The 27,430-nt window shown below is 42.7% G+C and overlaps 1 protein-coding gene and 1 pseudogene across 1 annotated transcript in view; both read left to right on the top strand.

Moving 5' to 3' along the window:
- Slc35f4 (solute carrier family 35 member F4) overlaps positions 1–27,430 on the top strand; it is a 260,362-nt gene that overhangs the window by 95,944 nt on the left and 136,988 nt on the right. The gene's annotated exons all lie outside the window — the stretch shown is intronic.
- LOC105943817 lies at positions 15,437–16,479 on the top strand (annotated as a pseudogene).

Raw genomic sequence — 27,430 nt, 5'->3', positions numbered from 1 at the left:
ATGTACCACCTTGTGCATCTGGCTTACGTGGGCCCTGGGGAATCAAACCTGGGTCCTTTGGCTTTGTAGGCAAGTGCCTTAACCGCTAAGCCATCTCTCCAGCTCCTTAATTTTTAATTTTTAATAAAAAGACTAATCAACACTATCTTTTATAGTTAAATAATAAAGGGTGTATGATGAACATTTACAGCAAATATAACCTTTACCAATGAAAGATACTTCTTATTGTGCCACAGAAGGAAGGCACAGGTCTTGGTGGCACTGGAATAGGCCTGAGTATGAATTAAAGCTCGGCTTTTTCCATTCACAGCCCCTTTTGGTCCAAGAAATTTTTACACAACCTTGAGTTATACAAAATAAGTAGACAAATCAAACATTTACTGACAATAAGGCAAAGTAAATTATTTTGAAACAATTCCTTGGTCAACCTGAAATTTAACTACATATTAAAGATGAAAGTAGATCTATATACTCAAATGGATGATACTGTAAGACACAGGGCATCTTCAGCATGTTTCTAGGTGACCGATACTTTAGAATGCCACTTCACATAAGTTCATAGATCAAAATGGCCCAAGTGTGTTTGAGGCCATTTCAGAAATTACTGGAAATTCTAACTGAATCCCAAGTCAAAATTCATTTCACAATTTTCTTTAGTTTTGTTTTTAAATCAGCTTACACAGTAATAAGATTCTTTATGGCATTTTCATGTTTATTTGGTTCTCAGCATTCCCTTCCTACCCCAGCGAGCAAGAAGACATTTCATTTTTTTTAAAATAAAACTAAAGTCAGCAACTCAAAAGGAGTGTCTAAAGTCCCGCATCCTAACACACCACAATCCAAAACTCTATGAAAATATTAAACTCTATTAAACATATACTGAGGAATGATGGTAGGAACATTCAAGCCTTTGTTTTCCATAATGAAACCATTATATTTCTGTAAGAGTGGAAAACTTCTTATGGACAGTAACAACATTCCAGTAGATAACATGCAATAGTCGTGATCTGAGCCAAGGGGTTTCGCGAAGTATTCACTGGCATTGCGTGGCATGACGACACGCGCAGTGCAGAGCATACATGTTGTGTGTTCCCAGCCAAGGCTGCCATGAAGTCATGAGATATGACGTGGGTGAGCACTGTTGTGTACTAGAAACCTTTTTCTTTCTTTCTTTCTTTCTTTCTTTCTTTCTTTCTTTCTTTCTTTCTTTCTTTCTTTCTTTCTTTCTTTCTTTTTTTTTTAAATTTATTTATTTGAGAGCGACAGACACGGAGAGAAAGACAGATAGAGGGAGAGAGAGAGAATGGGCGCGCCACGGCTTCCAGCCTCTGCAAACGAACTCCAGACGCGTGCGCCCCCTTGTGCATCTGGCTAATGTGGGACCTGGGGAACCAAGCCTCGAACCGGGGTCCTTAGGCTTCACAGGCAAGCGCTTAACCGCTAAGCCATCTCTCCAGCCCTCTTTCTTTCTTTCTTTCTTTCTTTCTTTCTTTCTTTCTTTCTTTCTTTCTTTCTTTCTTTCTTTCTTTCTTGTTTTGGTTTTTCGAGGTAGGGTCTCACTGTAGTCCAGACTGACCTGGAATTCACTATGGAGTCTCAGGGTGGCCTTGAACTCATGGCGATCCTCCTACCTCTGCCTCCCAAGTGCTGGGATTAAAGGCGTGCGCCACCACGCCCGGCCACTAGAAACCTTTTTCTACCCACTGTCAGTTATGTTACACTATACAGATGAAGTTTAAGTGCAGGGAACTGTAAGACATCAGTGGACTGCTGCCTGTTGCCTCATCTATAATATGGGTCCACTTGTAACTCCTTTAGAGTATTGGCGAGTTGTATATAGTGGATGCATATAGTGCATATGCTTAACATTTAGCAAGTACTCGGTAAAAATGAATGTGTATTACTTAGCACACATACTTGTCTCTGGGGAAGCTTCAAATAGGCTGTTACCATCAGATAGTTTCTATTTCAGAAATGATTCCTTGAGTTTGGCCTTGACTATTATATTTTCTTCTGAGATACAAGAGAGAAAAATGTGGGGACAAAAGTCCCTCCTTTGCTAAGTCACTAAGTGGCATTTTCTTCCCAGCAGTGAAAAAGTGGCTAACAGCCTGTGCAGTGCAGTATGTTATGTAAGCCTAGGGTGTGCTTCCTTGGCATTGTTTCACAGATATGTTTCCATATTTCTATGTAAAAATGTGCGCAGAGACATAGAGATAGACAGGGGACTGGGAAAGGGATCAGAAAGCTAAAGATAACACATGCTATGCAAAGAGGAATTAATTACGCACACATTCTGTGAAGGACGGATACTCTTCTCTAGGAAAACACAACTGTATTTTTAAGCTATCAGACAGTTTTATAGAGTGACAGTTTATAACTTCAGGCAAACGATTTGCAGCAGACTCTATGCCGTTAGACTTACCCCCAGTGTTCCTTTTTCTGTGGGTTGGAAGTATCATGTCTTAGTTTCTCCACACACGTTCCTGTAGCACTGTGTCATTTCATTATCTCCTGGCAGCATCTTTGATCTGAGGTTCCCTGTAAACTGTAGGATACATCTTCCGCTCCACTGATGGATGGAAGGTAGAGGAATCTGCGAGGGAATATTTGGAATGAGTTTTTAGGGATAAGGATGTAGCTCAGTGATACAGTGCCTGCCCAGCATGTCCAAGGCCCTAGGTTTAGATCTTCAGCCCTGGATTAAAAAAAAAAACAAAAACGAATGAGAGTTTATATTTATTAAATAGGAAGGTATAATATGAACTCAAATGGAGGTGAAGTAGGCAAGGAGATAGGTGTCTAGTCAGGTATGTTTATAATTAATGAGTTAAGAGTGGAGAATAAGGTCTGACTTACTGGGCTTGGAGGAAGTGGAAGATGTAGAAAAGTCATTAGAAAACTTGTAGTAAAATTGTACTCCCTCAAACACTCTGTTTATGCCAGAAAAACTCATCAGGCTCTGAAATAACAGTGGAATTGACTATGAGCTGTGGTGATCCTGTGAGCCTGTTGGGGACAGCCTGTGCTGAAACTTAACATCACCAAGTGAGAGTCTGAACATGTACAATAGTGGTGCTCCTGCTTTTCACATTAGGAAACTTGAAGTGAAGAATTTGTGTCCTCCAGATATGCAGGACAAAATAAAAAGATTGGGGTACTAGTCCTTCCCATGATTTTGAAGTGCACCAAGATTGAGGCAAAAACCAGTGTGTTCTGTCTGTGATGTCCAAGATAATAAATTGTCCCAGAAATTCTAAGCACTGACTAGTTCAAGGACCTGTACTCACCTGTAGATCATGAAGAAGGTATCTTTAAGGTTGCACTTGATGGTCCTTGAAGGTCACATATACACAGGACCTGTTTCCCACCAGCTCAGTTCTCCCCAGAGATTCCTCTGCTTCATGGGTTGGGGTTCCCTGGAGAGAGAGGCCAGACAGCAGAAAATACCCACAGTACAAAGCCTGCTTTTACTTTTTCTCCACCTTTTAGAATGCTGTTTTCATACTTCACTTTTCTGGGCATCTTGAACATTAGTTAAAATATGGTCTTGATCTCAATGAGAATGGCTAGGTCTGACAGAGTACTTCTGCTTTTCCATTGTAAAATGAAGCAAGCTATACTCAAAACCCTCCCTAATACCCCCTTACTTCACACAACGCTGCAGGATGGCAAAACCCCTCAATGCACCCTGTCCTTTCAAAACGCTTGCCTCCCTCCTGGAGAGATGGCTTAGTGATTAAGGCTCTTGCCTGCAAAGCCAAAGGACCCAGGTTTGATTCCCCGGGGATCTACATAAGCAAGATGCACAAGGTGGCACACACATCTGGAGTGCGTTTGTGGTGGCTGGATGCCCTGGTGTGCCCATTCTCTCTCCCCTCTGCCTCTTTCCCCCTCTCAAATAAATACATAAAAATAACATATATTTAAAAAAAAAAAAAACCTTGCCTTCCCAGTGCCGCCACTTGTGAGATGGGAGAGCTGTGCCCGGGGTGCCTTGTGTCTGAATGACCTACAGAGAGGCAGGCATTTCCCTGGCACCGTGAGCAGCACTTCAGCCTCGCTTCTCTCCATGGAGCTCCCCTTCCCTTCACTGCTCCAAATGAGTCACCCGAGACCCACTCTTTACCTGCAGCTTAGCATTTCTCCAGTTGGATTTTCATTTCTGTGGGATTTTTGTTGTTCTTTCTCATCTAAATCCAGGCTGGGGCTCTTGGCAAAGAGGCAGATGGTGTTTTTAAAAGATTAATGCACAGCATCAGTGAAATATGCAAAATATGAGCACTCTTTTCCAAGAAGACTCAGCCCATGGCTATGGGACAGCGCACTCAAAATCCATTTAAACTACTTATGTTACATCAGGTCTTATAAAGAAAGGGGCAGAAAACTCATTTTCAATGCTTTCAAAAGGTGAGGCAAAAGACGGCTGTAAAATCCCTAAGTACCAGGCAGCATTGTAAGGCAGTCTCAACATTGCATAGGATGGTGGGGCTTTTCCGTTCTGCAGCCTTCGTGCTGGTATGGCTTGCTTGAGGAAAGATTACTAGAATCCACATTCATCTTCAAACGTGAGAAAGATAATTTCCATTCACTGGATGCTAAAAGACATAGGCAGTGCATGGGTTTGTGACACTGATGTCAAGGCGTTCTGCTGAGGGTGGGCTAATTGTGTCTGCACAGATCCAGAGCCCAGTTCTGTATTTCTCTGGAAGGTGTTTAGCATTCTGCCACATATTCAACAGGGAATCGATTCCCCTGCTCCCGTATAGAGGCAGTTCAAGGGAAACAGGCCTGTTCAGTCTCGCAGCTGAGCTCAAAGCAATCAGCCTTTGAAAAAGATGGATGTTTGGTCCCATAGGTGAGTTGGGCCTATGACTTTCTTGCTAATAGAGCCCAGAAAGGGTGCTGAAGTTTATGATCACACCAGGGCAGAGTATGATTAAGTGGAAGGCTGTGCTTTGCTCTCCGGGGGGCTCATGTAAGGATTCCTGAGATAGAAGCTGCCCCGGTCTCCGAGGGCAAGAGAGGTTTTTGCATTTTAATTCCCTACAACCAAGAAGCTTTAGAGCAACTGAAAATGAGAACGAAGGCTGCCTCTTCCAGAAGTGTTCCATGATCGAGGTGCTAAGTTTCCATTGTCATCTGTCCCTCTGTGTACAGCTGATGAGAATCTCACATCTAAGCAGATGGAGAAGAGAAGTCATGGTTTCTGAAGCTGATGAGTGGAAATGGCTTCCTTTAGGAAAAATGGTTTTGAGACACGGGATTTGATGGAGGGCTGGTGTGGTTGTACAGGGAACTCATGAGAATTGCTAATCAAAGAAATTAACTTGGTGACGTGCCATGCCAACACCTTTCACTGCTTCTTCTACTTAGGACAGTTTTAAAGAACATTATTCTCTCTCTCTCTTTGAAAGGAAGGAAGGAAGGAAGGAAGGAAGGGAGGAAGAAAGATTTTTTGGTTCATTTTTATTTATTTATTTGAGAGTGATAGAGGGGGTGGGTAGATAGAGAGACAGAGAGAGAGAGAATGGACACGCCAGGGCTTCCAGCCCCTGCAAATGAACTCCTGACGCGTGCACCCCCTTGTGCATCTGGCTAACGTGGGTCCTGGGGAATTGAGCCTCAAACCGGGGTCCTTAGGCTTCACATGCAATCGCTTAACCACTAAGCCATCTCTCCAGCCCTCCAGTCCATTTTTTAAAAATATCTTTCTTGGGCACAAGGGGACGCACTAGTCTGGAGTTCGTTTGTAGGGGCTGGAGACCCTGGCATGCCCATTTTCTCTCTTTCTCTCTCCCTCTTTCTCTCTCTGTCTGTTGTTCTCAAATAAATAAGTAAATAAATAACAAAAATATTTTAAAAAATGGACTGGAGAGATGGCTCAGCACTGAAGACACTTGCCTGCAAAGTGTAAGGACCCAGGTTTGAATCCCCAGCACCCACATAAAGCACATTATGGTGCATGCGTATGGAGATAATTTAGTGGTTACAGGCCCTGGTATGCCCATTCTCTCCCTTTCTCTTTCATAAATAAATAAATGTTTTAGAGAACATTATTATTTCCTTTTGGAAAGGAATCTCTGTGTCTCTATTTAAGAATTGGAAAACATTTCTTCTGAAGTATGAGACTCAGATTAAATTGGACCACAGACTAAATCTGGACTTTGCTTTAAGTACCAAACTAATGATGATCAGGCCCAGTGGTCTGATCACCACACACTGTGCTGACACAGGTCCCTGTTATTCAAAGGGTTCTTGAGCATGCTAGCTCATGCTCTGACTGGGTTTCTACTCTCTTCTGCTCTGACCCAGTCTATCCTAACTGACAGAGAAAGACCCTGACCACAGTGCTACACTATTGCATCTGACCTCAGGGAAGCGAGTCATGATCTTTTTCTCAAATGCAGATTTTGTTCTCATCCACTGCTTACAAGAAAACAGTGACCAAGGCAAAATGCTCTAGGGGCAGTTGACTAAGGTTTCAAGGCTGAGGAAAGGAAAGGGAGATACAAGGCAGCTGTCAACCACTGCACAGACACGGACGTGGCCACAGGACACTGCTCATGGCTTTACTGAGCATTTGTGAATGCTCCACCTGGAAGAAGGAGGCACGCGGGCTTGGAATATAGCCACTGCTACCTCATCAAGTCCAGTCTGGGACTGCAACTACCCAGAAGGGTGACCTTTTTCAAAGCCACACAAGAGTACTGTGCATAATTAAAGTAGCTTTGTCGTTCTGACTTCTGCTCTGGTCAGCTTCAATGTGTCTAGGGAAGCAGTTGACGTTGCTGGGCAGACTTTGGGAACTCAGCCCTTTGTGTAGCCTCCAAGACTGTCATTGCTTGTCATTCTCAACCACTTAGAGGCCATATCTCACCTCCTATCCCGCGCATTGATACATACTGACGTCCATATTAATTCAATACTGATGGACATGGGTGCATTTTGTTTCTTTTAGAAATTATTTGGCAACTCATTTGACTTGTGAATAGTAATGATTTCTTGGCAATGGTTGTACATTTCGAAAAATTCTTAGAAAATGAGGTCATGTGACCCATTAATTACTTCCAAAATGTAATGACATTTTAATGAACACTAATTTTAACAATTAATGCTATATTTTGTAGACATTTGATTAGACATCTGTTAATATTGACATAGCGGTTTTTATATTTTAAAACCAACAATTTTTTTCTTCCATTTTCAAACTTCTCCATGGGTTCTCAAGTACTGGCATTTGTGGTTCCCACTGCAGAGAGTGTTTGCACCTCATATTCTGTGACTGGCAGGAACCTGGATAGAGGATTACTTACCTGTCTGTGAGAAATGCTTTCTAAATCCTCATTCCGCACCCTGACTTAGTTCATTGTTGGTATAAATAACAATCTCAACATTCAGTCTCTTCTGGACCCCCATTGACCTTTCAGAGATATCAGATTATGTTTATGTGGCATTAATTACTTTCCTAAAATAGGGGTTTTTTAATTCTGAATAGTAACAAATATAGAAAACATAAATGGCTCAGCTCACTTAAAGATGTTGCACATATTATAAAGTCCCTCCATGCAGTCTGTCACAATGCCTAAAGCAATGCCTGGTGCCAGCACATAGTTCTTTTATGTTTGTACTTATTCACACAATTTGATAATGATAATTAAAGCATAGAAGATTCCCATTAGTCTTTCTTTTAAAAACAGTTTCAAGATTGGGAACTGGAGCATTACAGATGATATCATTTACCAAGTGAGAACGGCTTACCAATGACACACTGGCATGTTTGTTCAGAGCTCTGGCCAATGGAGTGGAAGCCTCAAGCCACTGTGTTTTTAGGATGGTGTCTTGGTGAGAGTTTTTGCATAACTGAAGTTGTATTGGTTTTTCTCATTCCAAACCAAGGGTATATCTTCCACAAAGGACAGTTGTCATTTTCCTCAAGAAGCATAAACTACTTGCAGGTGTTTTTTATTTTTAAAATTCATGTATCTATGTGAATGTATGCATTTTGGTACACATGTGTGTGAAAGTGTGCATATACCAGAGTAATGGTTAATCTCCAGATGTCAACTTGACTGGATTTAAAATCACTATGCAAACAAACCTCTTGGCATTTCTGTTAAAGATTTTCTACATTAGGACCCACCATGACTAGGGGCTGGTGTCGTTCCATGGGCTGGGATTCTGGACTGAATGAAAAGGAGAAAGCTAGCTGAGCGGGGCGGGGCGGGGGGGTTCATCACTCTGCTCTGCTTCTTCCCTGCTCCTGCTGTGACATATGATATGTGATGCTGGCTCCTGCTGCGTTCCCTGGTGTGATGAAACAGTAAGCCAAGATGAAACCTTCCCTTCCATACGCTGCTTCTGGTTAGCGATTTGGCGCAAGCAACAAGAAAGTAACTGACTCAATGTATGTGCTCGTGTGTGTGGAGATCAGAGGTAGATGACCTTTCCACTTTATTATTTGTGACAGGCTCTCTGTGAACTCAAAGCTCACCTAGCTGGTCAGATTAGCTAGCCAGAAAGCCCCAGGTAAGCTCCTGCCTTCCCAGCACTGGTATAGGTGCATGCTGCTGTGCTTGGTTTTTATGTGGGGTTTAGGCATCTGAATTCACCCCTTCATGCTTACATGACAAACACTTTACACACGGAGCCAACTCCCCAGACACTACTTGCAGCATTTTAAATGATACTTTTTCCAGTTTTTACCCATATAAGGTTTCAAAACTCCAGGAACTCAATAAAAGCCAGGATTACTTTGATGAAAAGCCAATTTAGAATTTCCCAAAGGGAGGGTAGAATTTCAGTCAGGAATTACTTTAAAAACAGCTCATTATTTTCAAATATTTATGCTGAAAATTACTACAAATGAGCTGTGAACTTAAATCCTACTCAGATCATGTCCAAGAGGAATGATGGTGTGAAATGGCTATAATTTTAGCAGCTTCTTGCAGCATGGTGCTCAGGTAGAGCTACTGACAGGTGAGATAAACGAAGGCGGCTCCTGTTTTCAGAGTTCATGCAAGGAGACAAAGAAAGGTTTGTGGATTTGTGGCTGATTGCTACATAATACCAAAGTAATCCCAAAGCCCAATGCTCAAAATAAAATTCATAGTTATCTACCATGGTTCTTAGCCCTGTGGTGTTCAGCTAGAAGGTTCTTGCTTGGACTGCTTATTAGTTTCAGTTAAATAAGAGCTGAGCTGGGGCTAAAGTCATTTGAAGGCTTAACGGAGGTGAACATCCAAAATGTGCCAATCACATGGTTGGCATTTGATGTTGGCTAAATCAAGTGGCCAAATTATGGCAATCAACTGGCATGCCCACTGATAGCCTCTTTTAGGACTTGGGTTTCTCAGGGAATAGCATCTGGTTTTCAAAAGGGACGCCTTATCAGCAGTGTTCTCAGAGATACCAATGCAAGAATTCTTATGACCTAACCCTACAAATAGCACAATGTCATTTTTTGCTATGTTCTGTTGATCAAGCAAGTCGCAAAGGTCTTCTCAATTCTAATTCTAAAGTAAATATATGCTACTTCTTGGGAAGGGTGAGCCAAGCCAACATTCTAAAACATTAACTGGGGGAAAAAAATTAATTGCTTCTGTTTTGGAAAATATAAGCTATAATGGCGTGGACTGGCAGATAACTATGTTTGGTACCATTGACTATGGAAAAATTATAACTCTGAAACATAAACATTAATAATATGAACTACACTTGCTTAGAGCTTTCTGTGTTTGAGGAACTAATCTAAGTTCTTTATAGACACTAAGTTATAAAATCCTCACAGCCTGATACTATCACAAATTCACAGAGGAAGAAACTCATACAAAGAAAGACTAGTAAACTGTGCTGGAGAGATGGCTTAGTGGTTAAGGTGTTTGTCTGTGAAGCCGAAAGACCCATGTTCTACTCTCCAGATCCCACATAAGCCAGATGCACAAAGGTGAGGCAAGAGCATGGTCAGACATGCCCACGAGGTGGTGCAAGTGTCTGGAGTGCAATTGCAGTGGCTAGATGCCCTGGCATGCCCATTCTTTCCCTCCCTCTCTACTCTCTCTCTCTATCTCCCTCTCAAATAAACAAATAAAATAAACATAAATAAATAAATGAAAATAAAATATTAAAAAGTTAAAAGTGGGCTGGATAGATGGCTTGGCGGTTAAGCGCTTGCCTGTGAAGCCTAAGGACCCCGGTTCGAGGCTCAGTTCCCCAGGTCCCACGTTAGCCAGATGCACAAGGGGGTGCACGCGCCTGGAGTTCGTTTACAGAGGCTGGAAGCCCTGGCGCGCCCATTCTCTCTCTCTCCCTCTATCTGTCTTTCTCTTTGTGTCTGTCGCTCTCAAATAAATAAATAAAAAAAAAATTTTAAAAAGTTAAAAGTGACTTATAATATTCATGGTGAAACTAGCAAGACAAGGGGGTTAATTTAAAAAGAATTTGGAAAATAGAAATGTTTCTATTCACTGAAATAAAGGGAGTTTGAATAAGATTGGTAATTTAACTTAAAAGTAGTCAGTCTATAAAACAGTAAAACTACAATAAAGTTCTATTTTACTTTAGAGGGAAATTACTTGTACCTCTGGGTCAATTCTGTGTCCCTCTGTTTTCTATAACTTATTATCCTCCCTTACAGAGTTGTAAAATATCCTAATTGATAGCCTGTGACTAGGTGAACACAGGTACAAATCCCTAAGAGACAGGCAACTCTTGACAGTCCTATTAGACAAGACCTCACACCACGCAGTTTACTGCGTGTCCAAGTCTTTTTTCCCAAAACTATTTTTTTCCTAACAGATCAAAGTCACAAGACTCACAGTGACACATGAGGCCCCTCCCCACGGATAACAGTTTATGGGGAGTGGGATGAGAGACTGTGAGTATTACGTCTTGTGGTGGTTCGAATAGATGGCCCCCAATACATTCAGTGTTTTGTTAGTTTGCATCTGCAGCCGCCTGGCTAGAGGCAGTGTTACTGGGAGGATCTTAAGGTGTAGTGGTGGGTTTGAGATGTCAATCTAAAGATATGCAAAGGGTGCCTAGCTGGAGTTCCTGAAGTGTGCTGTGTGGCCTTTGGCTTTTAGGCTTGTGCTTCTCTCTCTGTGTTTGGTCCCGTGAAAGCAAGCCAGCTTCTGCCATTATGGAACTTCCCCTGGGTCTGTAAGCTTCAATAAATCCCTTCCTCCATAACTGTGCCTGGTCTGGCAGTTCAGCTAAGTGAACCTGCAGCTGTCTGCTACACAGCTCATTTAAGAAAGCCCTCACCCAGGCTCCTTAACTCACCCAGATGAAACTCGCTAGCTCATCAAGCTGGGCTTGCGTGGAATCATTCCTTTGGTCTGTTGTTGGTGCTCTTTGCACATGTCTCTCCAGGAAGAGTCACACAACATCTAGACAAATAGAACATTCTAGAAATCTCATATCCAGCCAGCTGACCTTAGGCAATGGTGCCAATAACACCCACAGGGAAATGGTTATCTCTTCAACAGATCATATTGGGAAAACAAGATATTCACATGTAAGAGATTGAGCGTGGATCACTGCCTTACATCATCATACAACTCAATATGAATTAAACATTGAAACAGAGCTAAAACTGTGAAAATCCTGGAATAAAACGTGAAAGAAAAGCTCGAGGACATTGGTCTTAGTAAAGGTTTCTTGCATGTGACATCAAAAGCACAGGCAACAAGAGAGCAAACAGACAGTGGGGCCACAGCGAAGCAAAACATTTCTGCACAGCAAAGCTTACGAACAGAAAGAAGGGCAATGTACAGAACGAGGGGAAACACTTGCAAACCATTTATCTGGCAAGGGGTTACTATTTGAAATACATAAAGAGCACCTGCATGCTTAATGGATAAGACACAAGATGAGGAAGTCCTAGAGATTGGGTATGCTACACTCAGTCCATAGTTAACAATACTGCAAAACAAAACTTTTGTTTAAAAGTACCAGGCATAGTGGTAGATGCCCATAAGGGCAGCAGTGACAAGAACTGCAAGTTGGAAGTCAGTCTGAATGTCATAGTGAGGCCCTGTCTCAAAAACAAAACAAACTTCTTCAAAAAGGAAGATCAGGGCTGGAGCGATGGCTTAGCAGTTAAGCGCTTGCCTGTGAAGCCTAAGGACCCTGGTTTGAGGCTCGGTTCCCCAGGTCCCACGTTAGCCAGATGCACAAGGGGGCGCACGCGTCTGGAGTTCGTTTGCAGAGGCTGGAAGCCCTGGCGCGCCCATTCTCTCTCTCCCTCTATCTGTCTTTCTCTCTGTCTCTGTCGCTCTCAAATAAATTTAGAAAAAAATTTAAAAAAAACATTAAAAAAAAAAGGAAGATCACCTATTAAGTGCCCATACAACAGTTAAAAAAAAAATTGTCAGGCTCAAAACTCTTCAAAGTGTTAAGGAGAAGTAACAGTGGAGTGTTCAGGACTGAGACACCTCTGTCACACCCTCCAAGGTTTAGCAACCATTACAGAAGATGTGGCAGAAAGAATGCATGAGCCAAAAGGAAGGGAAGGAGTGCTTTGAAATGTTGTCTTCCAGAAACAAAGTGGCCATTGCACTTACGACCTCACATGGCTGTCACTACCTACATAAGACCTGTATAATATGAAGACAAAATAAAAAAAAAATGATGCCATCAGAATGGAAGAGAGATAGCTGGTAAGAAGAAAGGGTTCAGTGGAGAAAAAATAGGGAAGGAGTGACAAAAGAGAGCAGTGAGAGGGGATTATGATTAGGGTACAATGTGGATATGTATTGAGGTTATCAATAAAAACTTAAAAATATCAGAGGCTGGAGAGATGGCTCAGCAGTTAAGGTGCTTGCCTGCAAAGTCTAATGACCCAGGTTCAATTCCCCAATGCTTACATAAAACCAGATACACAAGGTGGTGCATGCATCTGGAGTTTGGTTGCAGTGGCTAGAGGCCCTGGTGTGCCCATTCTCTCTCTGCCTGGCATGGTAGCACATGCCTTTAATTCTAGCACTTGGGAGACAGAAGTAGGAGGATCACAGTGAGTTTGAGGCTAGACTGAGACTACATAGTGAATTCCAGTTCAGCTTGGGCTAGAGCAAGACCCTACCTCAAAGACAAACAAAAACAAACAAACAAGAAAAGCAAACAAGGGGTTGGGGATTTAGCTCAGTGGATGAGCGCTTGCCTAGCAAATGCAAGGCCCTGGGTTCGGTCCTCAGCACCGGAAAAAAAAAAAGAAGTTAAAAAAATCTAACTCCCAGCAGTTTACAAGTATCAGGCATGAAAGTAAGACAATAAAAACATTAAAATAAAGCAAAACAAAACAATGGGCTGGAGAGATGGCTTAGTGGTTAAGGCACTTTTCTGCAAAGCCAAAAGGACCCAAATTTAATTCCCTTGGACCCACATAAAGCCAGATGCACAAGGTGGTGTATACATCTGGAGTTCATTTGGAGTGGCTAGAGGCCCTTGTGTACCAATTCTCTCTCTCTCCATATAGATATATGCATACACACACATATATATCTGCCTATTTCTCCCTATGTCTTTCAAATAAATAAATAAAAATGAAATATTTAAAGCCCGACATGCTGGTGCACGCCTTTAATCCCAACACTTGGGAGGCAGAGGTAGGAGGATTGCTGTGAATTCGAGGCCATCCTGAGTCTCCCTAGTGAATTCCAGGTCAGTCTGGGCTAGAGTGAAACCTTGCCTTGAACTCATCCCCCCAAAATAATAATAATAAATAAAATAAAATATTTAAAAAGCAAAAACAAAAAACAAAATACCTTATAGTAACAAGAAAATCACTGATAGAAACTAGCCCAGAACTGACACAGGCATTAGAATATGCAGACAAGAGCATTAAAAGAGCTCAGAATGAAGAAAAATGAGCTAAGCCTGGTGGCTCAGACCTGCTATCCAGGAGATGAAGGCAGGAAAATTTCCAGTTCTAGGCCAACCTTGGGCCAGAGTGAGTTCAAGGTGAACCTGGGCAACAGAGTAAGAACCTGTCTCAAATTAAAAATATGATACAATGCCGGGCATGGTGGCACACACCTTTAATCTCAGCACTTGAGAGGCAGAGGTAGGAGGATTGCCGTGAGTTCGAGGCCACCCTGAGAGTACATAGTAAATTCCAGGTCAGAGCTAGAGTGAGACCCTATCTCGAACCCCAGCCCCCCACCCCACAAAGATACAATACAATACAATAAAAAGAGCTAAGAGGTTAGGGCACAGTAGCGCATACAAGTAATTCCAGCCCTTGGGAGGGAAAACTGTAGGGTCAGGAGTTCTAGGCCATCTTTGTCTACATATAGCTCCATAATAGCCAGTCAGGGTTACATGTGACCCTGTGTCCAAAAAAAGACAACAAAATAACAACATGTAAACGATGCTGGGACTTCAGAAATGACCCAGTGATTAAAGGTGCTTGCTTGCAAAGCCTGAAAGCCCAGATTTGATTCCCTAGTACCAATGTACAGACATATGCAGAAAGTTTGCAGTGGCAGGAGGTCCTGGCATGCCCATATTCTTCTCTCATTCTCTCTCTCTTTTTCTCTTTCCTCTCAAATGTGTTTTTAAAAATGAAGGCTGGGGATATAATTTAGTGACAAAGCATTTTTCTAGCATGAGCAACATTCTACTTTGAACGCCAGCAGGGAAGGAAGGAGGAAGGGAAGGGAAGAGAATCAATATGAGACAGAAATCCGGATGCATATAAAGACTAAAAAATACATAAATAAGATCTATGTGGCTAAATATGTTTTCTTGCATCTTAAATTATGTTAAGAGTTGACTATTATTTAAGGACAACATAAGAATGTAGAGTAGGATTGATAACATAAGTAGAAGAAAAGAGGTATTTTTTAGAAAGTCATAAAATCAGATGAGAGATGGCCTATTCAGAAAAGCAATTGCTACTCTAGCTTGAGGACTTGAGTTCGGACCCCTAGCTTTCCCATGAAAGCCAGGCACAATGCTGCATGTCTATAATCCCAGCACGGGGCAGGCAGAGACAGGAAGATCCCTGGGGCTTGCTAGCCAGCTTGTCTAGCCAGTGAGCTCCAGGTTCAGTGAGATACCCTGTTTCAAAAATTAAGTTGGAAACTAATTAATCAATCTCTGGCCTCAACATGCACATGCATACCTGAGTGCCCAAACATACATGAAAACACATACACACATGCATGTACTCACCACACACACGCAACGCACACGTAGAAAAAGAAATGTAAAAGGGCTGAAAGTAAACTAATGGAAGGTTTTTTTTTTTTCCCCAAATATGCATCATCTTATCACTTGAAGATGGATTGCAATGTTGAATATATGCACATGCATTTACACATGAGCATTAATAAAAATGCTAAATAAACTACTAAACCCCACCTAAGTACAACCACCATTTTTCTGGCCTCAGTTGGACTGGCTCAGAGACGCTTCTGGAAGGATCTCCACCATGGCCGTGCAGGGAGAGCTACAGGTCCAGTTGAAGCGCATGCTGGTGGCCAATGGTGTTTCCAGGAAGAGAGCTTTCATGAGGTGCCACTTGACCAGGGAGCTTGAGAAGAAGTACATGGCCACCCTGGGCATCCAGGAGCACTCACTCGTGTTCCACACCAACAGAGGGGCCATCCGTGGGACACTGCTGGCCAGGAAAAATTTGGGGGACTGTGAGATGACTATTACATCCAAGCCCGGTGTGACACTATTATGTTGGATGTGACATCAAAAGTTTGTTGTAGAAATTCTCTGGAAAGCCAGTAAGAGTGAAAACAGAGGAGTTTATTTACTGGGGGGGCCAAAGAGCTTGAGGTAGCTCTCCAAAGAAGCTCTGGCCTCGAGCAGAGATCTTATTTTCGTTTTATAGTTTTCATAGCCAAGGGGAGGATTAAGTGAACAGACAGGATGTGGAAATTTACATATCCGTCATTTCTGTAGCCAGTCCACCCTAACAATGAAGTCCATTTTACTTTGTTTTTGTTAAATGGTCTTTCCTTTTTATCATCCCTCTGTGCCCTTTCTGGATACTTTTCTCTTTGGGATTTTTCCATATGCTGACAAAGATAGGTTTTAGTTCCCCAACAATGAGGTCTTACAGTAACTCAGCGAATCAGTTCAACTTTTAGTTTCTTTTCTACCACAAGTCACCTACAAGTAGGTCCTCAACTGGCGTAGAGATCTGGGGCAAGTGTGTGAAAACATCCCCATTGTATTATATGGCAACAAAGTGGGTATTAAGGACAGGAAAGTGAAGGCAAAATCTATTGTCTTCCACCCGAAAGAAGACTCTTCAGAACTGTGACATTTCTGCCAAAAGCAGCTATAACTTTGAAAAGCCTTTCCTCTGATTTGCTAGGAAGCTCACCGGAGACCCTAACTTGGAGTTTTGTGTCCATGCCTGCTTTTGCCCCACCCGAGGTGGCCATGGGTCCAGTGTTGGCACTGCGGTATGAACATGATTGAGAGGTTGTGCAGCCAGCTGCCCTCCCTCCTGGGTGAGTATGAGCCGTGAGAGAGTGAAGCTGGCGGGGTTAGAAGTCCAGTTCGACGGCCCCGTCCTGTGCTGTCAGTGGTATGGCCTGTGTGCCGCGTCTATGACCGGCTAAGCGCTATGTGTGCTACATCTTTGGGATGCTGAGGGAGATGAATGGGCTTTTGAGTGAAGGCAGCAGTTAAAAACATACCTTCATTTTTTTTGCACTTGCATATTTCGCTGTTTGAAATGCCTTTGTTTTCTTCTTGAGTTTCAAAGATAAGACTGCTACAGTCACATCACAATATTCAGTGGTGAAATTTGTTTGTTACTGCCATTCTCATTCCTTTTCATTTAGAAGCAGAATGAAGTTGTCTTTCAAATATGTAAAAAAAAGCAACAACACATGTGTAGTTAATAAAGCAGCAATGGAAATAAAGTGGGATCATTAAAGCATCCGCTTCCTCTAACAGAAGGCAGTGTGCAGGGGAAAACAGAGCACTCAACAGATGGGACAAACAGAAAACAAACAGCAAAATGTTGGATTTAAATTTATTACAAAACATTTTACAAAGAAACAGCTAACTATACCAAGACAAACTGGATGCTGACCATAAATTAAGTCTTAAACTGAAAAGGACTTAATCTCTTTACAGTAGGCACTCTTTTTTAATTAACTTAAATTAATTAACTAATTAACTTATTTATTTTGAGAGAGAGAGAGAGAGAGCAAGAGAGAGAATATGAATGCACCAGGGCCTCTAGCCACTGCAAATGAACTCTACACACACATCTAGCTTACATGGGTCCTGGGGAATCGAACCTTCATCCCTAGGCTTCACAGGCAAGCTCTTTAACCACTAACCAATCTCTCTTTTCTCACTTGATGCAAGCTTGGAATCAAGAAGAGAAAAACATTTGGAGTATTTGGAAACAAGACTAAAAAACTCCTAAAGAAATGGGTCCATGATGGCTCTGAACTTGAACTAAATGAAAAGAAATGAGAACACCACATACCAAAACATGGGGTGCTGCTAGGGCAGTTTGGGGAGGAAAATTTATAGCAGTGAATGCTCCTATTATATCAGAAGAAAGGACTCAAATCAAAGTCCCCCTTTGTGCATCTCAAGGGAACAGAAAAAAATGAGACAGTGAACTCAAAGCAAGCAGAAGTGAGGAAATGATAAAGATCAAACCAGAAATCAATGAAACAGAAAGCAGGGTAGCTGCCTGGAAAAGTTCTTGGACCCAGGAAAGAAGAGCATCCAAAGAGGCAGAAAGAAGCCTCCGTTTCCATCACCATGCACCTGCAGCCTGGCAGTGAAGTGGCAGAAAGAGCCCTGGACACAGAATATCCCAGCTTCTGCACTTGGTACTGTCTCTTTATGGCTCTATGACCTTGAACAAATCACTTAGCACGCTTACATCTCTTGCACAATATGAACAATGGTATATTTTCTGCCTGCCTAGCAGACTTGTAAAGTCCAATGACAACACCGTGTAAAGCAATTTCCACAAGCCTGTGGTCCAACGTGTGACAGATAAGGCGGGGTAAGGAGGAAATTGGAATTATTAAACTAGACCTTGCTGATTCATGTGTAGGTTTTATTAACACATGCAATCTTTGTATGCTTTTATTGTGAATAGCTACAATTTCAATGGGGCACTTGAGGCAATATAAAATAAGCTTAGATGAGTGGGTGAAATCTATGTTTATTATTTTTGTTTATAATCATTCTGATCTTCCTCACAAACTCTCACCTGCAAGGACATGGGAAATAAACTATAGTTCACTCCGCATTAAACTGGACAGTCATTTAAAACACAACCCTTTAAATCATTTTGTCACTAATTCTGCCCCTATTGTGTGTGTGTGTGTTTGTGTGTGTGTGTGTGTGTGTGTGTGTTTGCATGAGAGACAGAGAACAAGAGAGAGAGAAGTAGTGTATGCTCGTGGATATACCCATTAGTGCTCAGTACCCTCACCTGGGGGATGCACACTGGCCTATTGTGGTCAGAGGGGAATGCTGGGTGTCCCCCTTTATCACTCTTTAGCCCATTTGTACTTGAGCTGGGATCTCTTAATGATCTTGGAGCTTTTTTGTTTTTCCTAAGCCCGGATGGGAGTACAGACATGATTGGGCACACCCACCTGCTTACGTGAATCTCGGGAACCAAACTCCAGCAGTCCTCAGACCTCGGGCCCTCATGGTTGGATGCAAAGTGTTCTTAACTGCTGAGCCCTCCAGCCCTGGACTCCTGTTTTTGTTTTTTTTTTTATCTTATTTCCTGTTAGACTAGGTCTCTGGCTGTGATGAAAGTGGGCCCACAGGACCTTGTTATAGCAGTGTGGTGGCTTTCATGTACTAGCTTATGTCACTTGGGTTTTGGTGGATGAGGCTTCTTGGTCACAGGGCCTGGTTGCCTCAGCCTCACTGATGAAAATCCTGGTATCAGGCTCTATCATGTCTAGCCCCTTCCTTCCTAGCACACCATCAACACATGAACCCCACTGTGGGCTCATGATGGGTTGGAGGGCTGCTGAGTTGGGGTCCACCAGGGGCCGCTTTCCCTTGGATCAAATAAATGCCTTGCTTTAATCCATGGGGCAAGAAAGGCTTCCAAGTTCACCATATCTAGCCACACCAGTTGCCTCTTGGCCAACTTTAGAATTAGCATTGGGAGCCATAGATGCTCTTCTGACCCCCCAGACCTGCTGAATACTCTCCAGATCCCTTTTGGGGAGGAAATGGGGGAAGTCAGGATGCCTGTGGCTAGAAGACGTTACAGTGTGTTGTCATTGGACTTTACAAGTCTGCCAGGCAGGAGAACATGGGCTTTTCATTCCATGCTTTTCCTTTCACTAGTCCTTATCTTTGCTTTCCCTCGAGGCCAGGAGGCCAGTGCTAGGTGGAATATTCTAAGAGGATGGGAGGGTTTCCTAACTCATGAGCCCAAGGCAGGTTAAGAACTACAGCCCTTGTTCTTAACGCTGAGGTGAGGAGGGCAGCCAGGAAGCAGGTCCTGACAGGAGGCTGTGGGGATTTAGGAAATCCCACTGGTCAGCAAAGCCCATGGAAGCTGAAGGAAACTGGGGTATGAGTTTCTTCCACCCTGGGGTGATAATCCTCACAGGAGGAGGCTTGCAAAGTGTCAACAAACCAAAAAAAACAGGGATCTAATAATTGTACAAGACCTTGTCTCTGTGTAAAGATGTTTACAGAAATTGTTCCTGTTATCTTGGTATTTTGACTCAACCTGAGACAAAATGGAAGTCTTTGTGCCATACATTCTATTTTTATTTTTATTTATTTATTTATTGGAGGGGGAGAGAGAGTGAGAGAATGGGCACACCAGGGCCTCCAGCCACTGCAAATGAACTCCAGATGCGTGCGCCCCCTTGTGCATCTGGCTAACATGGGTCCTGGGGAATCAACCCTGGGTCCTTTGGTTTTGCAGGCAAATTCCTTAACCACCATCCCTCCAGCCCTGTGCCACACATTCTAAATCAATAGAGCTGCCTACTTGGGGGACAAACAGCTTCCTCTCCATCAATTAATTATTACGAGTTCAAGCACTTTCCACCCCCAGCCAATAAAAGACCACAGCCAAATATAGGTACATACCAGGGAAAACGGGCAGTGAGAGGGAGTCATGTGGAGGTCAGGCGGCTTGGGTGGGAGGCAGTTGACTGGACGCTGAGCTGAAAATCATTCAGTCCCATCTTGGTGCTGCCCTTAGATGGTGTGTGAGAGGGGGTGTGTGTGGAGGAGGCCTTCCAAGGTTGGTGAGCAGACTGGAAGCAGTGTGCTGGGTTCCTACCTCCGCTCTAGGCATGTTAGAAGCCCCAGAGAGCGGCACACATTAGCAGGAGTTAACAAAACCATGGTGTTGGGGATCTGGGGAAGAAAGGGGGCGGGGGATCATCCATACTCCAAATCTCTCTTTAGTCCTTTGAGAATGTAGAATGTGGGTGAGGGCCACGTGGCTGCCTGTGATGTCTGAGGTGGAAGCCTTGGGATAGCACCAGTACTGCCTGTGTGAGTGGCAAGAGACCCCCAAGCCAAGAGACAGGTCGGGACCACTGGGAAGCCAAAAGAGAACATGGACCGGAAATGTCCCTGCGCAGAGACCACCACCTTACCAGTCCCATCAGCAGTCACTAGAAGTAGTCTCGGTGATGATGAGACCCCAGGCAGAGCCCCACCATGAACTTGGGGCTTCCCATAGAATGGTTCTTCTCACCCTGCACTCCTCACCGCTTAACTGAGTTCTCTGAGGGGCCCAAAGCCTGAAAGAAGGAATAAGAAGAAAGGTGTGGCAATAAGACTAGGAAGAGAGAGGGCTGGAGTGATGGCTTAGCGGTTAAGGCGCTTGTCTGCAAAGCCAAAGGACCCAGCTTCAATTCTCCAGGTCCTGCATACTCCAGATGCACAAGGTGGTATACGCATCTGGAATTTGTTTACAGTGGCTGGAGGCTGTGGCATGCCCATTCTATCTCTCTCGCGAATAAGTTAAAAAAATATTTTTTAAAGAGAGTAGGAAGAGATTCTAGTTCTGTCTTTATTATGCATTCCACTTGGTCTCCTATTTCTGCTGTCACCATAAACATCAACTGTCATCAGCACTATGGTAAATGGAGCTGCAGGTCATACAGGGATCCTCACAGGAAAGGGGTTCTTTATCTCAACGTCAAGTGTCCTGGCAGAGCTGACAGCTGAACTCAAGTTACCTTCCTCGATAGCAGGAGCCAAGGAAAGTGAAGGGCATGTTGCTGAGATTGTGGACTCCTCTTTTGGGAAAGTAATTTCAAGTCACACCTTACACTTGTCAAGTAAACTTTTAAGTCGATGAGAAAGTTTGTGAACTAGAGCATAAAGCAAAGAAAAAATGCTAGCATGTCAGAAAGTCACTTTCTGGAGCCAGAGAGATGGCTCAGTTGGTAAAGCCCTTTTGCTGCACACGCATGAGGACCTGAGTCTGGACCCTCAGAACCTACATTAAAGCCTGTAAGCCCCGTGTTCGAGAGGCAGAGGCAGGTGAATCCTCAGGGCAGAACACTAGTTAGACTAGCCGACTCAGTGAGCTCTAGGTTCAAGCAAGAGGATCAATAGATATGAAGATGAGAAATTGAGGAAGGCGCTTGATGTTGACATCTGTCCTCCACGTGCACACATATGTGCACCAACACACAAAGACACATGAATTCACAAAACGCATACACCCACGAAAGACTTCTCTTGATTCCTCCCAACAAAAGTTCATCACCTTCTAAGGATGGCATTAAGTACTTTGTCAGAAAAGCGGGCAGTGTATCTGAGAACCTAGAGTGGGAAAGCCTAATTGCAATCTGGCTATCTCTACCCAACTATTTGCAAAACAAACCAACAAAAAACAATGCATTGCTGGTTATGAGGGGAAACATATGCCCTTCCGTCTCCCTTAGAAAGTATTTTTAAGGGATTCTTTTGTAGAACCCCAGAAATTGGATTCGTGTTTCATATTGACGTGCTGAATTTTATTTTATTTTATTTTATGATTTTATTTTATTTTATTTTATTTACAAGCAGAGAGAGATAAACACACACACACACACACACACACAGAGAGAGAGAGAGAGACAGAGAGAATAAATAAATGTAGGTGCACCAGGGCCTCTAGCCACTACAATCAAATTCCAGATGCATCCACTAACTACTTTGTGCATGTGGCTTTACAAGGGTACTGGGGAATCGAACCAGGGTCTTTAGACTTTGCAGGCAAGTTCCTTAACCGCTGGGCCATCTTGTTAACCTGACTTATTGAAATTTTAACGAAGGTCAAATTATGTGTTTCAAAAACTGTCTGTACCCATATCACAAATACTATTTGGCTTTCATTGTGAGCCTAGAATCATTATCACTACCATTTATGAGAACTGAGACCCTTCTATTTATTTCTTTATTTATGAAAAAGGAAGAGAGAAAGAGTATGGATGTGAGCTTCCTGCCACTGTAAATGAACTCCAGATACAGGCACCACTTTGTGCATATGGCTTTATGTGGGCACTGGGCCACAAACACAAGGTTTACAAGCAAGCGCCTTTAACCACAAAGCCATCATCTCTGCCGCCTTGATTTTTATCCTACTCCTTCCACATAGTTCAGTTTTCTTTGTCTGTGACCTGGCTTTGTCCTTGTCTTCAAGGAGTCTACATCAAATATTTACCAAACTAACGTAGTCTAGCAGCTGTAGGCATGCATAGCTGTAAGTGAAATAATGTGTTTGGTGTTGTCTTTTCTGAGATATTCAGCCCAAGCAAATCTTCATTTATGTAGTGCAAGTAATGGCTTTAAAACAGCATAGTTTACAGAACAAAGGCAAAACAAAATCTCTAAACGAGCATTGATCTGAAGGCTGTTTGGGAGTTGTGAGAAAGTTTTATCCTTGAGAAGCTGACCCTCTCTGAACTTCAGTCCTCTTGTCTTTTAAATGGAGTCATTAATAATGTTGAATATTTACTTAAAGTGATTAAAAACAGAGTTTGAAATCAAAATTTTGCCCTGCATTTTGTTAACTGTTTTACTCAGCAAATAACTTTTTTTTTTTTTTTTTTTTTTTTGCACCTGGCTTGCATAAACAGCTTGGGGATTGAATCCAGGGGCAACAGTCTTTGCAAGCAAGTGCTTTTAGCCACTGAACCAATCTTTTTAGCTTTAACCTTCGTAAACTTTACTTAACTCTCCTACAAATGGACAAAATCACATGTAAAAATTTGCCTTATGCCCCTAGCTCTGGGTTTGGCACCTAGGTTTTCAGTCGCATAGCTGTCATAAGAGGGTGCTGATGTAATAAACTATGACTGTTAGGTCAAAAGTGGCAGAGCAGTAGGGACTCATGAGGAAGAGGATTTCCACTTTTCAGATCAAACAGTTGCTAGGTAGATGATGTCACTGGCCCAAAGGAGGGACCAGTAGCAACAGCAAAAGCATGTCTATAAGTTCACATCAGAATTCAGATACTGCAAGTTACAAGTGAGATACCCAGGAGTGAAACAGATGCTTAGATCACTCCTTTCTCCAGGCTCCTGCCCTTCCCACACCCTAAACTTCTGGAGATAATCTGAACACAGGTATTGGCTTTATGCATACTGTAGCTAGAATGATGGCCACAGTCAACTGAGGGAACATGAGTCCCAAGAGAGGCAACTGTGAGCTCTGAAAGGCTTGGGCACTTTCTAAAAGGCTGGTCAGCTCACATCTTGCATCACGGGCTAATGGGAACCGGGGTTATATCTATTCCATCTTGAAGTGTTTTCAATTGCAAAAGCCCCATTTCTTTCCAAGCCATCTGTTAGTTTGGACCCATCCATCGCACAGGAGAACATGGACCTGCTGTGTAGGAACTGAGAGTGGCTTGAGTTACACGAGAGCCATGCTGCGTGGTTGGCATTCTGAACTGGTCCGTGCTGGGATCAGTGAGACAAATCTACCCATCCACTCACTTGGATGTCACAGGGTTCCTGGTAGTCTCTGAGTGTTTCCAGTCATTGGCGTCTTGTTCAAAGACTTGGAAAAGATTCACACACAAAGTAAAGCCACAAGAAACTTTATCAGAGAGTAAAGCAAAGGTTCAAAATAAGAAGGGAGAGGGTATGCTGCAAGAGAGCAGCAAGCTCCTTGAGCTGGATTGCCCAAGAGCGGTGGGTTACTACTTGAGGCTTATTATTATTTTTTTTTGTGTGACATCTAGGAGCAGGAGGAGCTTGTTGCTAAGGGAAGCAGTTTGGATGGTCTCAATTTTATTTTTATTTATTTATTAGAGAGAGAGAGAATGGTCACACCAGAGCCTCCAGCCACTGCAAAGAAACACATGCACCACTAGGTGCATCTGGCTTATGTGCTTACTGGGAAACTGAACCTGGGTCCCTAGGTTTTACAGGCAAGCACCTTAACTACTAAGCCATCTCCATCTCTCCAGCCCTAGTTCTCTATGTTGACTGACAAACCTGAGTTACATAACTTTTACTGTGCAATTGTGCATGTCCTTTTCCATGATCATTTTACTGTGTTTTATGTTATTTATTTATTTGTAAGCAGAGAGAGAGAGGGAGAGAGAGAAAGAGAGAGAAAGAGAGAGAGAGAGAGAGAGAGAGAGAGAGAGAGAGAGAGAGAGAAGAGAGACACATACACACACAGAGAGAATGGGCACACCAGGGCCTCCAGCCACTGCAAACAAAAACAAGGTGCATGCGCCCCTTGTGCATCTGGTTTACAAGGGTCCTGGAGAATCGAACCTGGGTCCTTTAGCTTTGCAGGCAAACACCATAACTGCTAAGCCACTTCACCAGTCCCTTTATTGTATATGTTTTTAAATCTGTATTTATTTATTTGTGTATGTGTGTGTGTGCATACCAGGGTCTTTTGCCACTGCAAATGAATGCCTGAGACAAGTACCACTTTTTGCATCTGGCTCTATGTGGGCACTGGGGAATGGAACCCAGGCCTACAGGCTTTGTAGGCATGTGTGTTTAAACACTGAGCCATTTCCCCGGTCCCAGTGCATTTGATTTTAGTCATATGAATGTCCAATCATGCATAGGGATGGATGATACATAGGGGATTATCCTTAAATATTCACTTAGGTTTTCATACTATGCATGTACCCCAAGCCAGTCCAGGTTGGATGTTCCCCTCTGTTCCAATCCTGCATATAGAACATATTTGAGTAGAAACTGACCACTCCTTAGTGTAACTAGTGATTATTGGGGGAAGGGAAACTTACTCCTTTGTTTGGAGCAAAGTGTGCCCCCAGTTTGGTGAAGATTGGGGTACTATGTTGCCAACAGATTGTTAAATGCACTGTGAGGAAAGGGTGTGTTTACTGCCTAAGCCAGGCATTGTTCTAGGCTGCCAAGCTATTCCTTATCCTTGCTTACCTTAACTCAACCACAATGTCAGAGTGCTGTGAAAGTTTAAAAATGCTTCCTCTCTGTTTCTAAACTTGTCACTATTTTGAGCAGCACTGCCCGATTCTATCCACACACTATCCAAACTCAAAGGAGGACAAAAAGCAGCAAAACTTAATGAAGCTAAATTTTCAATCACAAAAATAGAAAAATTGGAGTATGTTCATGTCAACCTGTTCAGCTGTTCCCTGTTTTCTATTTAAGTCCTGGCATCATCGCAAGTGTGAAGATTGATGTCAGGCACACCTGTTGGTAGGTTTGAATTCCAGCGCAGCTACATGCCAGTTGTGCAGCCACTGGGCATGTTTTGTTCTCCAAGCCTCTGTGCGACGCGTGCTTCCACACTCAGGAAAGCCTCACGATGAAGGTCGTGATGAAGGTGTTTATAAGCACCCCACACAGGGCTCAGGAACTACCAAGGAGCTATTTGTTTCTTATTGCATATTTCGCATTTTGCAATTGAAACTTCTCAATTTTAGTTAACTGTAGGTGCATGCTGTGTTCTATATATGGGTTTTAACATCCTGCAATCTTTTGTATGGTGAACTTTGATCTCTATTGGGAATTGTTATGATAACAGAAAACCATATCAGAACTATAAGAAGGGTTCTCAAAACATGATGCAAATAAAAATGTCTTCGGCAGTTTTGCTCATGAATATTCTTATGCACAGCCTTCAAAATTTCTGATTTGGTTTTTCCCCATGGAGGATCTGGGTTTTTAAGTACCACCTTCCCTACCTTGAGATGTTCTTGATGCATGTGGTTCATGACCCAGTCCTTTAAAAATCTGTCTATAATAGGGCAGCCCAAGATGGTCTTGTAATGGAATCATTCTGTACCTTGAAATGGTGGTAAATATATGAGCCCCCAATGCAATAAAATTATCTCGAGGGGCTGCAGACATGGCTTAGTGATCAAGGCACTTGCCTGCAAAGGCTAAGGACTCAATTTCAATTTCCCAGGACCCATATAAGCCAGATTCACAAGGTGACGCATGTGTCTGGAATTCATTTGCAGTGGCTAGAGGCCCTGCTGTGCCCATTCTCATTCTGTCTCTCACTCTCTCTCTCTCTCTCTCAAGTAAATCAATAAATTGCCTATAGTTACACACACACACACACACACACACACACACACACACACACACACCACCTGCCCTATCGATGTGTTACAGAAGCAATGTCAGCCTTTGCATCATCACCTTCCATAGTTTATTATTTTCTTCACCTTCCAGTGGAAACCTCAGGCTGATTTTTCTTTAATAATCCAATAAATTAGCCAGTTGCTGTCATGGTCATGCTGACTTTATTAGATTTCTGTGGTGTTTCTTGGTCAGGTATAAAGTTCTCCAACTTGAGCCTAAAAATAAAATGCTTTCAATTTTCCAAGTACAGGCACTCCATCACTTTTTGTTAAGTGGATGGATTAAATGTGCTGTTTAAGTACACTAGGGAAAGGAAATGCTCCTGAAAGTGGATCGCTTTCTTTACTGACACAGACTTTTGTTCTCAAGGACTGCTCTAGACAGTCTTCTCCATCAATAATTCAAATCTAACTAACAATGTTTAGAGATTTTTCGATGTCTACCAATGGCAGCTGTCATTTTCATGTAAGTATACCACTTTCTATATAATTAACTTCTGGATGATTATCCAAAAAGGGGCAAGAGTTTGACATTGAATTATATCAAGAACCACTATATATGCTTTCAGTTGGCATGATAGCATCTTGGCTAAGCACAAGGGTGGAATTATATTATTTTAAAAGAGACATGTTGAAATATTTATGGGTAAGTTGATAAAATGTGGAGACCACTTCAAAATAATCCAGGGGGAAAAGTAGGGAGGGGTGGAGAGAGAACAAGCTAGGCCATGGATGATTCATTGTTGAAGGTGAGTGATGGCTACATAGGTATTCATTATGCTGTCTCCTTTCATGGCTTGTTTGAGTTGTTCTCATGGAAATGTTAAAGTAATAGGTGGTCAAATGCATATTAAGTAAATTAAGCCAGTCTCAGAAATATAAGCA

This window comes from Jaculus jaculus, chromosome 7, assembly GCF_020740685.1.
Source record: "Jaculus jaculus isolate mJacJac1 chromosome 7, mJacJac1.mat.Y.cur, whole genome shotgun sequence".
Lineage (NCBI taxonomy): Eukaryota > Metazoa > Chordata > Mammalia > Rodentia > Dipodidae > Jaculus > Jaculus jaculus.
Note: the sequence above shows the minus strand (reverse complement) of the source record. Positions and strands in the feature narration are given on the sequence as shown.